This window comes from Canis lupus, chromosome 30 (assembly GCF_048164855.1).
Source record: "Canis lupus baileyi chromosome 30, mCanLup2.hap1, whole genome shotgun sequence".
Taxonomy (NCBI): Eukaryota; Metazoa; Chordata; class Mammalia; order Carnivora; family Canidae; genus Canis; species Canis lupus.
The window spans coordinates 6,251,217-6,267,380 of NC_132867.1; the positions used below are offsets into that span (position 1 = coordinate 6,251,217).

Consider the following 16,164-nt stretch of genomic DNA (forward strand, 5'->3'; position numbering starts at 1 on the left):
TCCAAGCCTTCTAGCTGTTTAGCCTAAATGGGACTGTTGGGGCAAAAAGATCAGTGATTTGCTCTGCCACCAAAACAAAAACAAAAACAAAAATAAAAACACATCACACTTTGTCTTTTGTCAGGCTGCAAGACAGAGAAGGAATGGGGATCTGTCCATGGACAAAAAGGGGCCCAATCAACTTAGCTTACAAAGGGCAAGAGCAGGGGCACCTAATTGGCTCATTCAGTTGGGCATCTGATTCAGCCCACAGTCCTGGGATCAAGCCCAGCATCAGGCTCCCTGCTCAGTGGGGAGTCTGCTTCTCATTCCCACTCTGCCTCCTCCCCCACCCATCCTCTCTCTCAATCTCTTGTTGTCTTCCTCTCTCTCAATTAAATAAAAAAACAAAACAAAACAAAAAACAGAAATAAAGCAAAGCAAAGAGCAAGAATAGAATAAGAATGCAGGGAGAACAGGGCCCAAAATAAAGGTGATCATAGCATAGTCACTGCTCTATTCACAACAGCAGCTCTATTCAGGTCTCTGCTCTCCCGATAAACAGCTTCCTCATCTCTCTTCTTTTTATTATATGTCTCTGTCTCAGAGTTAGCATTCCCACACAACTTCAGATCACATATGCTATCATATCTAGCTTTTTTTTATGTGAACTATTCATGTTGAACTTTCTTTGTTATCAACTTATACTCATGGGGCTTTTATGTATGCCAATTACTGAGAAATTGAGTTTGATTGCCTTGGCACTGGGCCAAACTACGAAGGAATGATGGAAGGGTGTGGATGGATAGAGCCTAGAGAGTGAAAAGAATGGGTTAGTGAAACATCATCAGCAGGAAACACAGGAATTTGGCAACCATTCCTAATGAACACTGAGTAGGAACCTTAGAATAAGGGTTGTACCTGTGATAGATACCTGAGATGGGAAAAAGCAAGGAAATCTAAGGCATTCCTCCTACTTGTTGATTGAATAAAAGGAACCTGTGAGTTACTGTATGATTTATTTCCAGTTATTCTCTCCTGAATAATAAAATAATATAGATTCATTTTTAATTGGAAAAAGTAATTCATATGTGAACAAGAACCTGATTTTTCATGAAGAGTACTGATCATTTATTGTGCATTCTCTCACTGGGGCCAGAAATAGGCTTGTAATGTAGCAATAGAATTGTAGCAGTAGAACAGAACTGTTTGTGCTAGAAAAGACCTTAGAAAACATTTGTTGTAATTCTTTCATTTTATAGATGAGGAAATTGAAACTCAAGGAGAGGATGTGAGTAAATTGAGACCATAGGGAATAGTGTGGTTGAGAAGAAAGCCCAGAACTCTTATGTCCCAGTGCAGTATCTCCATGTCATGCTACTTCTCCTTCATCATAATGGTAGAGATTTTAACCCAAAACAAACAAACAGAAAAGTAATCTACATATTAGAAAAAGTAGCCTGTGCCTTGTGACCTACGTTTAATGCTGTAATATTTAGTAGATGCTGCTTTTTAAACATTCTGTTGTTTGTATACTCATTGTATTTTTATTATCCTTAGGCTTGGCACTAGGGTGACCAGAAAAAAAGAGATCCTGTCCTTTTATGTCATCATATCTGTCTTTTACATGTTACTGTTGATTACACGTCTGTTCTTTGAAAATGCTCTGAAAGACTTAGGCATTCACATGGTGTTGAGATTTTTCAAGGCAAAAATCACATATCACTCTCTCTGTGACAATCATAATTGCTTTTTTTGACTAACCATTGATCAGATTTCAAGAATGCAAGTAAAATTGTTGTACACATACATGCATGTGCATTATAGCTGCATATTCTTTATGGCCAGTATCTCCCAATACCACTTACAAAAAGACCTTTAACCTTTATTGCTCTTTTCATTGAGTGAAATGCATCAAGCATTTTCACATGTGCCAGTTTAACTTCTTTATGATGTCAGAGGTAATTGTTTTGGCCTTGGGGAAAGAATGTGCTTTCTGCTGCAAATGATGGCTGCACAACCATCTAAGTAAAAAAAATGAACTAGTAGTGAAGTCTTAGGTTTCTTTATCCTATCAATTATTGAAGAAAGAAACTTTCCTTAGCACAAGGAGAATACTAAAAATGTCAAGATAAAATGATGGAAATTATGTTGAGGGTGGGAATGGGTACAGTAAGCAAGTATGAAGTCAACAAGCCCTTTAATGGATAAGATAGGGAATGTGTTAACCAATTTTACATTTTATCAGGTGAAATTATTTGTTTTTAAAACAATACAAAGGAAAATTGAATTTTCCTATCAGGGAAAAGTTGAATCAAGTCTATCATATACATATGATATTTTTCTACCTATTTGTCATATATATATATATGTGTGTGTGTGTATAAAGCGAGAGAGAGAGAGAGAGAGAGAATCTATCATCTATCAAATCCCCATCCATTTCTTCCTGAAGAAATAAAGGTATTTGACTATTACAACAATGAGAACTGCCAGAGGCACTGCAAAGGCTCAGAACTTTATATACCACATGTCACGTGCATTGACACTCAAATAGATAAGTTATAAACCACTTTGTTTATTTAAAAAAAGCAATAATTTAATTTATTTATGCTTAAACACCATGCTTCTTAGAACTTAATAAAACCAAATTAAATATTAGGCACTAGGAAAACATGATCAGCCTTTCCCCTTTTTAGAGCAGGTAATAGTAAAGCTTAGTACTTGTATTGTTGTCATTTTCTGATACTATTAGAAGCAGGAAGAAAAGGAAGTCATAGAGGGGGGAAAAATCACCTCCACTACTGTCCACCATTATCATATAAGTGGTGATTTTTTAAGATTCTTAAAATACTAACGTATCTAAAATCTGTTATAAAAACTACTTGACATTTAATTTGTAGATACCTCCCATAAGAGAAACTTTGTTAAGGGTCTACTATGAACCCATAGCGTTAATATATAATTAAGTTATGTTTGCCTTGAAATATAAAAGGAAGGATAATAATACCAGTAAACATTTATTGAGCAATAATCATCGACAAAAGTGCTGTGTTTATCTCCTCCTTCATGACATCATTTAATTCCCACTGCAATCCTATGAGGAATGTAATGTTATGAATCCCATTTTTCAGGTGAGGCAATATTTAGAGAGTCAAGATTTCTTAGACGGTAAGTGGGTCTGACAGATTACAAATTGTTTTCCCCTCACTGCTCTTCTGTCTGCCTGGAGTAGATGTAAGGCCTTTGGGGCAAGAAGATTAGAAGAGTAACAGTCCTAAAATCAGAATATTCCCCAGGTACTGACTGTGCCCCATAGAACGAAAATTCAAGGAGGAAGATGTGGATTTGGCTGAAGTGTCCTAGGTGAATCTCTTGGTATGCGAGTCTTACATCTATTTTACCTGGAGCTACACTGGCCTATATGGCAACCTGTAGCCACCAGTGGCTATTGAGCACTTATGATGTGGCTAGTTGGAGGTGAATGTGCTGTAAATAGAAAAAAATCTCAGTAATAATTTTTGTAATGATTACATATTGGAATGAAACATTTTAGATAAACTGATTCAATATTTTATTATAATTAATGTTGCCTTTAAATGTTTTTCTTTAAAGGAGGCTTTTGAAAATACAAAAGACTTCAGTGAAACAAAATCACTTGGCAAAACAGTCCTTCTATTTTCATTAACAACTATTGGCAGTAAAGTAATGGGTAGCACAGCCTAAATATCAGAGTTAATTTTTTGCCATTCATTTTCATTAGAAAGAAGCAAATTAAAAACAAAATTAACTGTTATAAGAGATCTATTTCAAATAGAAACTAGCTTCCAATATAAAATATAATAAAGAACCAATATAGATTAAGAGCAAAATTGTACACTTTTTAAAAAGATTTTATTTATTTATTCATGAGAGACACAGAAAGAGACAGAGAGAGAGAGAGAGAGAGAGAGAGGCAGAGACATAGGCAAAGGAAGAAGCAGGCTCCCTGCAGGAAGCCCAGCGCGGGACTCGATCCTGGACCCTGGGATCACACCCTGAGCCAAAGGTAGATGCCCAATCACTAAGCCACCCAGGCGTCCCTGTACACATTTCTATATGACAGTATCAATAATGACTCTAAGTCATTACATTTTAATGTTTTTAGAATTATCAAAAATTAAATCATATTTAGAAAAATCAGAGTTAAATATTTTAAAACTTTTTGAAATGGCCATTCTATTCATAATAGGGTGAAGATTTTTACAAATACAGAGCACTCACAAAAATGTCAGATGTTGCTGTGCAGAATTTGAATAGAAAGTACTTGTGTTTAATATCAGATTATGGAAGATAGTAGCTCTTACTTCATTTAATGATTCACAAATATTGAATGGGACACTAATGACCATCAGACACTCTTCACAATTCCAGGGATTTGGCAATAAAGTAGGGAGGCTGTTAGGCCAGAAGTGGTGATAGTTTGTACCACGGCAATTGTGCAGGAGAGAAGTGTGCATTGGATTGATTCTGAGTGTAGAACAACATAAAAACATTAGGAATTTTGTTGATGCATCTGTAGTGGGTTGTGGCTGAAAGAAGTATAAAGAATATCTCTGAGTTTTTTGGCCTAGGAAACAGAAAGGATGGAATCACCACTTCTGGGAAAGCAAAGGATGTAAAAGAAACACACTATGGGACAGGGAGGACCTCAATTTTGGACATGTTAGTCTGGAAATGCTTTGAGACACAAACGTGGAGGTTGGTGGCTGAATATGTGAGTCTGAAGTTCCAAAGCGAGGTTCTCACTATAGATAAAATATAAGATTCATTAGCTTCTGAATGATACTTAAGAGCGTGCTTTTTCAATTAAGTGAAAGTAGAGAGTAATTCAAAGGGCCCAAGGTCTGAGCCAAAGTCTAGAGTTTGGGGAGTTGAAGATGAACTGCCCAAAAAGATTGAGAAGGAGCATTCTATGTACAAGTATGTACAAGGAGGAGAAGTCAGAAGGCTGGGGTTCTAGCAAGAAAATGAATAAAATATTTCTAGTAGGAATCAGAAAATGAATAAAATATTTCTAGTAGGAATCAATGATCTACTGTGTAAAATACTTCTGCTTACTTAAGATGAGAACTCAGAATCCACCACTGATGCTGGCTGGAACAGTTTGAACGGAGCAGTGGCAGTGGAAGTTTGGTTGCAGTGAGTTCAAGCTGGCATACAAACACAGGAATAAGAGACAGTATAGATAATGCCTTTGAGGAGCTTTGTTGTAACCATATGGAGAGCAGAGTGGAACTTTAGCTATAAAGGAAGCAGGGCTAATGATTTTTTTTTAAAAGGGAGAGAGAGAGAGAAATGGCATGCAGGCTTTTATGCTGATAGGAAAGATTCAGGGGAAGGTAAACACTGCTGATCTAGGAATAAGACTTTGCTGGGGCTCTCCAGGAGCCAAGGACCAGAGAAGATGGAATCTATACTCAAATGGAGGTTTAAGTTTTCACCGGTAACTGCTCTTAGTAGCAGGAGGAGAAAAGTTGGTGTTCATAGTGGAGTTTAGTAGGTTCATGGAGTATTGGTGGCACAATGTACAAAATCCAATTCTGATTGCTTCTTTTTTTCTCAGTAAAATGGGAAGCAGAACCATCAGATGAAAAAGAAGAGGGAGAGATGAGTTGAAGGTAGAGAAAAGAAAGGTATAACATGGTCGCCTAACTGAAAAAGTGAACAGAATGGAAATATACTATGATTGCTAGAAACCATCAAGGCAACTGAGACCAAATTTAAAGAGTCAGTTCCATGCTGTGTAGTCATGTGAAATCTATTTAGCTTCAGTGGAGTGTGAAATAATCTTTACAGTAGGCCTATAAGGTAATTACTATTGCCATTTCCATGGTAGAGTTGGAGATGTTCAGGAACATAGAGGGGTTAATAGAATTGCCCAAGATCTTAGAATAAATCAGGGTTAGTCTCCAGATTCTAATCCATACATAGCTTGTACCAATTCTCACTACACTTACTGCTCCCATGAATTGTTTATCCCATGAATTATAACAAATATCTAGTTGGGGCAACTGGATATCTTAATGCCTTCATCCAAAATATGGAGTGCCAAAAGAAGAGAAGGTCGCAGGTGTGGGAACAAAAGAACTAGGAAATTATTGCTGTTTTGTACTTCGGTGGTGGAGATGTGTGTAAATTCTCCAGAAATAGAGTACTCTGGGTCTTGCAATATTCATATTTTAGTTAGAGAAATAGGCAATTAAACAATCACAATATACCATGGTAAGTGCTATAATGGATGCTCAGTGGAACCAGAGAGGAGGAGTGTTCACGATCCTTAGGGGAAGTGAGAAGAAAAGGTGTCAACAAACACCTCCCAGATGGCAAGATGGTTAGGCAGATTCTTGAAGAATGAACACAAAGTCCTCAGGCAAAGGACAGCATATGCAAAGGCAGGAAAAAAAATCACTTGCAGGGGTCTGAAGATCCTCCATCTGGGAGGAATGGTGGAAGTGGAGGGAGATTACACAGGCAAGGTGGGCTGGGAACAGCTGGAGAGCTATTTAAAAATCAGAGGCGAGGTGTGGCATGAGAGGATTTGTACCTTCTGAAGAAAATGCTGGACTCAATTCAGAGGATATATTGGAAAGAGAATGGGAGAGAATATTTGAGGCAACAAGACCATTTTAATGATTATGACAGCTGCCCAGTAATTGAGAGTGAAGCAGCATTTGTGAGGATGAAGAAGAGCTTAATCCTTGCCTAATAGAAATTTCTTGAAATTATGTTTCTTTCAATTTTCACTGCAATACTTTTTTATCATTATCCCATTCTTCACATATCTAGCACCAACAATACCACCACCACCACCACCAAATAACCTATAGTCTTCACATTTGAAATTAAAAAACAAATCATTATTAAAAAATCAATAATTAATAAATGGGTATTAATCTGTTCAAGTATTGCATGTGATATAGTTAGCAATCTTCTTTTGAAGACACGACTAACAAAGAAATTTGGTACAGATTTATTCTACAAGCTAAGAGCTGTCCCCAAAGAAGTCAAATATATTAATCCTTTGAATATTAAGGTAGATATAAATAAACATATAAACAAAAACAAAGTTACCTACTCTATATTTAACTACAAGAGAGAAATAATAGCATATAATGCATCTTGTTTTCATTTAAAGACAATAGTATATTACATGTATTTATATTTGCTGTCTCCAAAATGAAAATTAAATATTAATAATGACTATTTTGGTAAAACTTTAAAAAACTGACTTTTGGAATACCTATAAAATCCAAAAGTATCTTCAATAGGCTTTGGGATAATCTTCATTTTGTTTTATAAAGATGCCTGAGATTTTTCTTCCCTAAGATTCTTATTTGGTCACCTTAGCTAGTAGTCCTTTGCTTTTTAGTATGAAATAGTTTATCTAGAATTTCTCTCTTCTTTACACAACTGGGGTTATGAAGAGAGCATAGCCATTTTGTAATAAGAACACTGTAGGAACCAGTCAGCTGAGATGGGCTCCGTTGCCATTAGCTCCCACTGAATACCTCAGAGGGGGAACATCAGGAAGAATGATATGCCCAATGAAATCCCTTTTGAGAATTTGGTCTAACTAAGCATATTTTATTTTACTTCTCAGTGCCCATTGTTGTATTTCAAATCGAAGGCTAGCTGAATTTATTTACACTGGAAAGTCCCATATGATCTGAATTACCTCCAAATTTAAAAATCTGCAATCGGACAGCATTTCCCAGATCTTCAAGGAAGTCTCCCCAAGCGGATATGTTGCCATATTAAAAGGTCACTAGCTGATAACCCACAAAGTATTGTCACTCAAGATACCACCAAAATATCAAAGAAGAAAGCCCTCTTTGCAGTGTTAATTTACTCTAAGAGGTAAAGCTACTTCTGAGTTAGACTATGGAATTGCACATTAATGACCCCTATGTGGACAAGGAATAATCCGCGTGCACAATGGTTAAAACTGGTGCATGCAACACAATTCAATACCTTCCCCCAAAGATTTGAAGTGTTAAAAGCTCATTTAATAACTTTAACCTTCATTCTGAAAGTGATGTTTGCTCAGTAGATGAAAGTTAAAATTGAGCAGTTGTACCGCTTGCTTTTTTATTTTTTTAAAGGATTTTGATTATACTTTGTAATAATCTACAGACTAGAAGTCACAATTTTACAGAGAGAAAGAGGGAAAAAAGTGCACCATACATGCTGGTCAGTTTTCCCTTTGGAAATATCTGATCTTATTCTGTGTCAAAGTCTATCTGTCCATGATGTTATTTTTAAACCTTGAAGAAGGAGGAAACTGATTGATCTTAAACGATTTCTAAAAACCTATTTTTCCCCCATACTTTGCCCATTATAAGCCACAGGGATCAACCTGCCTCCTGCTGATAAACTCCATAGTTTGAAAACACTAATCAAACAAGATAGTGAAATGATCAAAGTGTAGTAGTCTGATTCCTCCATTCAGTGTATGCCATATCTGTGAACTGAAGGAGAGCAGGAGATTTCAAATAAAGACTAAAAGAACTCTTTTAAAGCATTTCTTTTGTACTCGAAAATTTGTTCATTTTGAGCTATAAAAAACAGGAGAGCTAAAAGCTTAATAAATTCCTTTGATCTGGACATGGCAAGTTCTTAAAGAGAAAGTCTAAAAGGTTGCAGACTGCTGTTCTATAAAAATTAAAATCCAGCAAGCCATCACCTCTCTCCCCCCACTGCCTCCCCACCCTCTACTATATATTCCATCCTTTTTAGGAAGAATAGTGACTACCAGAAATGATTTACAGTAAGATCTAAACCTAGTCAAACACTTTAACCAAGAATACAAGAATCTGTCACCTATTTGTAGTCCCAGAGGAGGCACCTCCCATCCAGGGCCTTTCCTGAAATCATTCACATGAGTCACTGGAATCATTCAGTATAAACAGAGGGAAAAAAATGAACAGGCATCTGAACTATAAATATTCACTGGTGGCAAGTTGATCATTTAAATTCAGGAAGTCATAAATTTTAAATAAATATAGTAAGGACTGAATAAATGGGAGCATTCAAGTCCATAAGAAGGCATTTAAATTCATTTAAAGAAGTTGAAATCCTGTGCTGGCTAACCAAAATACATCCACAGCTAGATGTGGTTCTCACTTTGTGCACTGGTTCAAGCCATTGTTCCTCGAACTGTGATGTACACAGGAGCCTCATCAGTTGCATCTTCAAACTTGTCAGATGTACCAAATTTTAGAACCTACCCCAGATTTACTGACTCAAAATCTGCATTTTCACAAGATCCTGTGGGACGTAGTACATGTCAAACCCAGTACTGCCCTAGAGGGCCCATGCTTTGACCATGATGTCAAAATATCTGTCACAGGTTTTATTTTTAATACGTACACTGAATTTATTAGTAATTATTTATAATACAAATGATTTTATGGAGACCTTTATCTATAATTCTGAACTAAAGAAATCCAGAAAATGAAAATTTGTAATAAGAGGCATTCCTGAAATGATTTTTCCCCTTGCATCTTTGTAGATTTCAGTGTGTTTGTGTGTGTGTGTGTGTGTGTGTGTGTGTGTGTCTGAGTGAGTTTCTGTATTATCTTCTGGTTTGCTGCTGTCTTTTCAATTAAATCAAGTTCATCTCAGAAACTTTGTTTAAACCTTTCCTTGTGCAAAGTATATTCATATAGGAATGAAATGATCAGTAACACATATTACACATCCTCAAGCTTAGATAATGCTAGGAGAACACTAGATAAACAATAATTCAAAAAAATATATATAGCTGGTTTTTGGCTACCAGGCATAAATTATAATATTATAAAGAAAGAGATATGAATGCATCAAGCATGTTCTGGTATGCCAGAGTACCTTTCTTGAGGAAACCATCACTTTCACTAAATACAGTTATGATGAGGCTGTCATTTATACTCCCCAGAGTTGGGCACAGACTCAGGCAAAGAAATCAGAGACCCATATTTTCCACAATGAATAGGCCTAAACTGGGCAAGTAATTCAAGCAGGATTCATCAGGAACCACTGAAACAGAAATTGACTCTTTTCCTCCTGACTGGAAATTTCAGAAACTGAGTGTGTGTATGTGCATTATATATATATAGTAAGATAAATAATTATATATAATTGTGTACTTATATACAACTTGTATGTTATTATATATAAAATATATATAATATATAATTGTATATATAAAATAAGGCTGTGAGGAAAGAATGCTGTAAGGGAGATGATGTAGCAGTTTTCAGAATGAGGTCTCTGGACCAGCAGCAACAGCATGAGAAATTACATGAGAAATTGTTAGAAATGCAAATTTGTGGGTTCCATCCCAGATCTACTATCTAAGAAACTCAGGAAATGGAGCCTGACAAAGTGTTTTAATAACTCTTCTGGCAATTCTGATGCATTTCAAAGTTTGAGTTGGGAGGATGGCTCTGAGTTCTAATTCATGATGTTTTTACTAGTTGTGTGATTTTAAGCAAGTCATTTCCATTAGGCAAGTTTCAAATTCTCCTTCTGTGGAAGAGTTCCCATTCAATAGGATTGATGTAGGAAGTGTATGAAATTGTTCTTGTAATGTGTTTCTTGTACTACCTAGAATGAAATCAACACTAAACAGTGATAGCTTTTATTACAAGGTGACAATTAGATAGAGGTGGCTCAGATTAAGGAATTATTAAAGTGAATTTCTGCCTCTCATTTTAGGTAATTAGAAGAACACTGGTGGTTTTATTTTTTTATATTTATTTTTTATTATTATTTTTTTAACACTGGTGGTTTTAACAAAGGAGCCAATATGAAATGTGATATTCCAAAATAAAGCATAGAAGTCCCCTCACTACTTTATGATTCCTACTCTGAACTGTGTGACCTTAGGCAAGTTTGTTAATAGATTTAGTTCTTCAATTTTTCTTTTATTTTTTTTTAATTTTTATTTATTTATGATAGTCACAGAGAGAGAGAGAGAGAGGCAGAGAAACAGGCAGAGGGAGAAGCAGGCTCCATGCACTGGGAGCCCGATGTGGGACTCGATCCCGGATCTCCAGGATCGCACCCTGGGCCAAAGGCAGGTGCCAAACGCTGCGCCATCCAGGGATCCCCCTAGTTCTTAAATTTTTCTTTACATGAAGTGCTGTGGGTAGACTCAATGATGTCTCATATTTTTCCAACTCTACATTCCATGGCTGTCTTTTATTTATCACCAAAGCCATCAATCAATTAACAATGAGATTGAATGCACTGTGATCAATGATGTAGAGAATATAAGAGTTAGGAAATACATGGTCACCAATCCCACAATTAAACTTGAAATATGCACATGAAAAAATCAACTAGCCTTACAGGCAGTACGTGGTATTTTAAAGGAGTGACAAAAATAAACCTGGGAAAGAAGAACAACCAAAGGGTGTCTGCTATTACTTTAAATCCATGGCCACTAATTTTGAGTCCTTACTTCTAATCAGAATTTTTGTATTTCCCTAGGATGTTCATTTTGCACAGCCTAGATGACTCTTCAGACTTTCTACTCACTCATCAAACCTCTATCACTTGCTTTACCCTTTCATAATGGATAACCATGCTTCTTAATTTCACTGAGAAAAAAAGGGACACTCAGAAAGAACGCTCATCAGCACATCTATTCACCCTTTTGCCTATCCATCCTTCCTATCCTTCTGTTAAGTGGTTAGAATAAATGAACTCTCCATACATCTTTCTAAATCTGGTATTCATCCAATGCACTAGTTCCCACACCCTCTCTTCTACTCAAAGATGTCACTCCAGTAACCAGCACCTTTTATCACTGCATTGCCATATCTTTCCTTTCTATTGGCTCTTCCTTATAAGTATACAACTATATTATTTCTCTCCTCTTGATAAATCCCTCTCTTGACTAGCTTCCCCATCAATGAACAGCCAGTTTCTTTATTTCCATTGACTGTAAAACTACTCAAAATAATTGTCTACTCATCCAACCTTCAATTTATTCACTCTCATTCTCTTAAGCTGACTCAAATCAGGCTTTTGCCCCCAACAAATCCACTGAGCTGTTCTTGTTAAGATCATCAGTGACTTTCAGGTTGCTGAACTGAATGGTCAATTCTCAGTCTGCATCTTACTTAAAATACAGCAACATTTGACAACATTGATTCCTCCTTTAAACATTTGAAACACTTTCTTCACTTGGCTCTAGGGACTGGTGACTTCTGATTTTTCCTTGTAAATTTACTGGTTGCTGTTTCTGAGTATTGTTTGCTGCTTTAACCTCAGTTAGAGTGTTGCAGTATTTTGAGTGACTCTGTGATTTAAAAACCATCTATATTCTGATTATTTCCAAATTTATGTCTCCAGTAAAGAACCATTATCTCAATTTCAGAATGATATATTCAACATTTCCCTATATATGTAATAAATATCATGAATCTATATGTCCAAATACTCCTGATCTTGGAGCACCTGGGTGGCTCAGTGACTGAGCGTCTACCTTTGGCTCAGGGCATGATCCCGGGGCTGTGGGATCAAGTCCCACATAGGGCTCCCGGCAAGGAGACTGCTTCTCCCCCTGCCGGTGTCTCTGCCTCTTTCTCTCTGTATCTTAATGAATGAATTTGAAAAAACAAACAAACAAACAAACAAACAAAACCCTCCTGATCTTTCTCCTAACAAAACTACTGCTCCAATAATCTTCCCTTTCTCAAAAGTTAATGATCACTACGTTTCTGTTGCTCATGTCAAAAAGCTTGAGGTTCTTTTATGTTCTTCTTACTCACTCAAAAACAACTGAGCCATCAACTGATACTGAAGGTTCCACTCAAGATATACCTAGATTAATTCCACTTCCTACCCCTCCACTGCTACTGCCTCTGTCTGGGTCATTATCACTGAAGTCTGCCTATTTCAGTAGCCTCATTAAGTCTCCCTACCTCCAATTCTGCCAAAGAAAGTCTACTGTCAACATAGGAGCCTGAAAGAAGATCAAAGCACACCTCTGTTCAAATCCTCACTCACAGTAAAGGCAATGATCTGCATAATGACCTCTAATATCCACGTTCCTTGCTACTCAGTGTGTGTTTTTCAGACCAGCAACATTGCATTGCTGAACATTTACATCTCAGGACTCATCCCAGATTTTCTGAATTTAATTCTACATTTAAAAAAAATCCCCAGGCTATTCATATCCACATTGGCATTTGAGAAAAACTGTTATAATTTTCCACTTCTTTCCTCTCTGACTTCATTTTCTACCACTTTCCCCCATTACTCACTCTGTAATCTCTTTGATATTAGGACCTTTATATTTGCCTTGTGACACAGAGCTGACTTTTAGCCTGGTAGTCACTAAAGAATCTGAATCCTGATGACAACAATACAATAAGAATGTACTAAAATGCATTATTTTACACTTCATTGCTAAAAGTTGTTTAAGCTAGGAACCTTGAACTTGGTGGACCATAGTTAATACATTACTTTGAATCTGGAAGAAGCAGAGATGGAGGGATACTTTGAAATTTAATTCAATAAAGCTATCAACAAGCATTTATTGCACTTCATAATAAGCAGACCACTGCTGCAAGAGTGGGATTCAGGGTAAAGTATACAATGTGGCTGTTCAGAAGGCATCCTTCTCTAGAAAATTACCATGTGTGATGCTTTAGAAATCCAAAAATTTATATATAGTCATTAAGCAGTAGGAAGAAATTCAATCACCTATACTCATACCATCTACACTAAAGTACTGTTTTTCAAACTTTAGTGCCCAACAGTATGACCTTGAGGACATGTGGGCTTATTAAAACTCAGATTACTGGGTCCCTCTCCTCAAATTTCTGATTCAGTGAATATAACTTGTATTTCTAAGAAGTTCCCAGGTGCCGTGCATGCTGCATGTCCACACTTAGAGAACCACTGGCAGCCACACCTCGGGAACCACTGATCTAGAGAAATCATATCTAATATTTGGCATTGATCTTTCCAAGTTTTATTTTCAATCTTAAAATACAATTTATGTATAGAAACACCTACACATTCACACATAGTCATGCACACACATATTATTAGCATCCTTTGTATATTTTTGAAACTGTTGTTTTGAAACTGCTTTTTTTAAATTTAGCATCATATTATAACATTATTCCACCTTATTATATATACTTGCTTGTCTTTTCAAACACAATTTTTAAAGACTGTTCAAAAAATAGATTTTGTCTACTTGCAACATTTGTCACAGAAGTATTCCTCCCTACCTCTGCCAGTGTAATGGGTGTATACACAGATCTGAACTTATTCTAGGGAAACATTTCAGAAAGTGTCACCTCTTGTACCCTGGGGCAGGGAAGAGCTGAATGCTCAAAATAACCTTTTCCCATATACAGGATATCCGGTTATCTGAACAGTAATAATTTTTGATGGAATAAAACAAGTAGCCTTGAAAAAGAACTAACATTTACATAGGGAAGATTATGACAAGTTGAATTTAGTTAGATAGAATTAGAACTGCTTAGATTTAGAGAATAAATCCAAACTAAAGAGATTTCAGAGAGGATACAACTTTAAGGAAAACTGAAAAGACCTTACAGTGATGAATCTAATGGCCTTTTGTTGCTCCATTGCTCTTTTTTAATCTTGACTTCTCTCTGGTCCTCTACCATATATTCTCTTCCCCATAGGCCTGGTTGTTCTGTTGCATAATGTGATACAACCTCTTCCGGCCACACTGACCAGTACCTGACCAAATCGAGCTAATCCATAACTGACTTGAGCCAGTGACTTAAGAATTCAAACCATGAGACACAGAGCATGAGTGAGCTTGCAACTGACTCACACCAACAGCAGGATGCAAGACAGTGGAATCATGGTATCCTTGACAATCTAAGATCCTTCCTGGTAAAGTCCATTATTAAGCCTTTCCTTTAATTCTATGAGATCAATAGCCTTATAACAAATCCTGTTTCTCCTAAGGTTTGCTTAAAGTTACTTAACTAATCATATGATTTTTGTAACTAAATAAGGTACCCCAAGGCAGTGGCATCTAGAGCAGTATGGTTCTGAGACATGATAATAACTAAATGGTACTTGTTTATAGGATATATTTTCTTTACAGGTCACAAAACATAGAAGTTAAAATTTCCTGGAAAACAGAATACAAGATAAAAATTCAGAAGACATTTATATCTTAGCCATATTTTATGGCTACTTGCTAACTTTTCTATCATATAAAATAATTAATTTAAAATGACCTTTAAAAAAATAAATAAATAAAATGACCTTTTAAAGGACTCTACAAAAATATTACACTAACTGATGAGCACATATAATTACTTTTAAACAGAACAAACTCTCAAGAAACAGAAGTGGTCTCAGAAAGATTAACGTTGATGTGTCCATTACAGAGAAAATGGTGCTAATCTCTTCTCTTAGGAGTCAGTGAAGTACTTGAAATTCAAATAACACTTTTTGTAATGTACTTATTGTCTAAATTATTGCCTTAAAATACATACATCTTATTTTAGATGATTTCTATTTCCACAGAGAAGGGTGTCATATTAAAAACAGAACAAACCAAAAACAAACAAACAAACAAACAAACAAAAAAACACCACATAGTCTGGTTAACTTCTAAATAAAAAGTAGTTGTGGGCAGCCCAGGTGGCTCTACGGTTTAGCGCCACCTTCAGCCCAGGGCCTGATCCTGGAGACCCAGGTTTGAGTCCCACGTCAGGCTCCCTGCATGGAGCCTGCTTCTCCCTCTGCCTGTGTCTCTGCCTCTCTCTCTCTTTCTCTCTCTCTCTGGTCTCATGAATAAATAAATAAAATCTTTTTAATTAATTAATTGTTTTTATTTATTTAGTTAATTAATTTAAAAAGTAGTACTACTTTTGTAGTGTGTGTGTGTGTGCATGTGTGTGTTTGTGTGCAGATATAAAACTAAAACTAAGCCATTCAAATGAAATTTCAGTATTGGGACACTCTTGCAATGATTTTTAGATTTTCCTCAGAGTAAATAAGTCAAGTTAATCTATAAAATGTCCTATTACCCCTATATACTTTTGTTTTAAACAGAATTCAACATAGTTATCTGTCCTTTATCATAAATGATTTTAAAATAATAATGAGTAGCATAAAAATCAGTATTAAATTAAGGACTCTAGAGACTTA

General features: G+C 36.1%; 1 protein-coding gene across 4 annotated transcripts in view; it reads right to left on the reverse strand.

The window, feature by feature from the left end:
• The window catches only part of CADM2 (cell adhesion molecule 2), a 1,061,838-nt gene that overhangs the window by 369,922 nt on the left and 675,752 nt on the right, over positions 1–16,164 (reverse strand). Inside the window, exon 1 of one of the 4 annotated variants that reach the window (XM_072806517.1) lies at positions 14,584–14,713. The exons of the other annotated variants lie outside the window; for them this stretch is intronic. The gene's annotated coding sequence lies outside the window, so the exon portion shown is untranslated. Of the gene's footprint in view, positions 1–14,583; positions 14,714–16,164 lie in introns of those variants that run through there. 4 annotated transcript variants of the gene reach the window in all.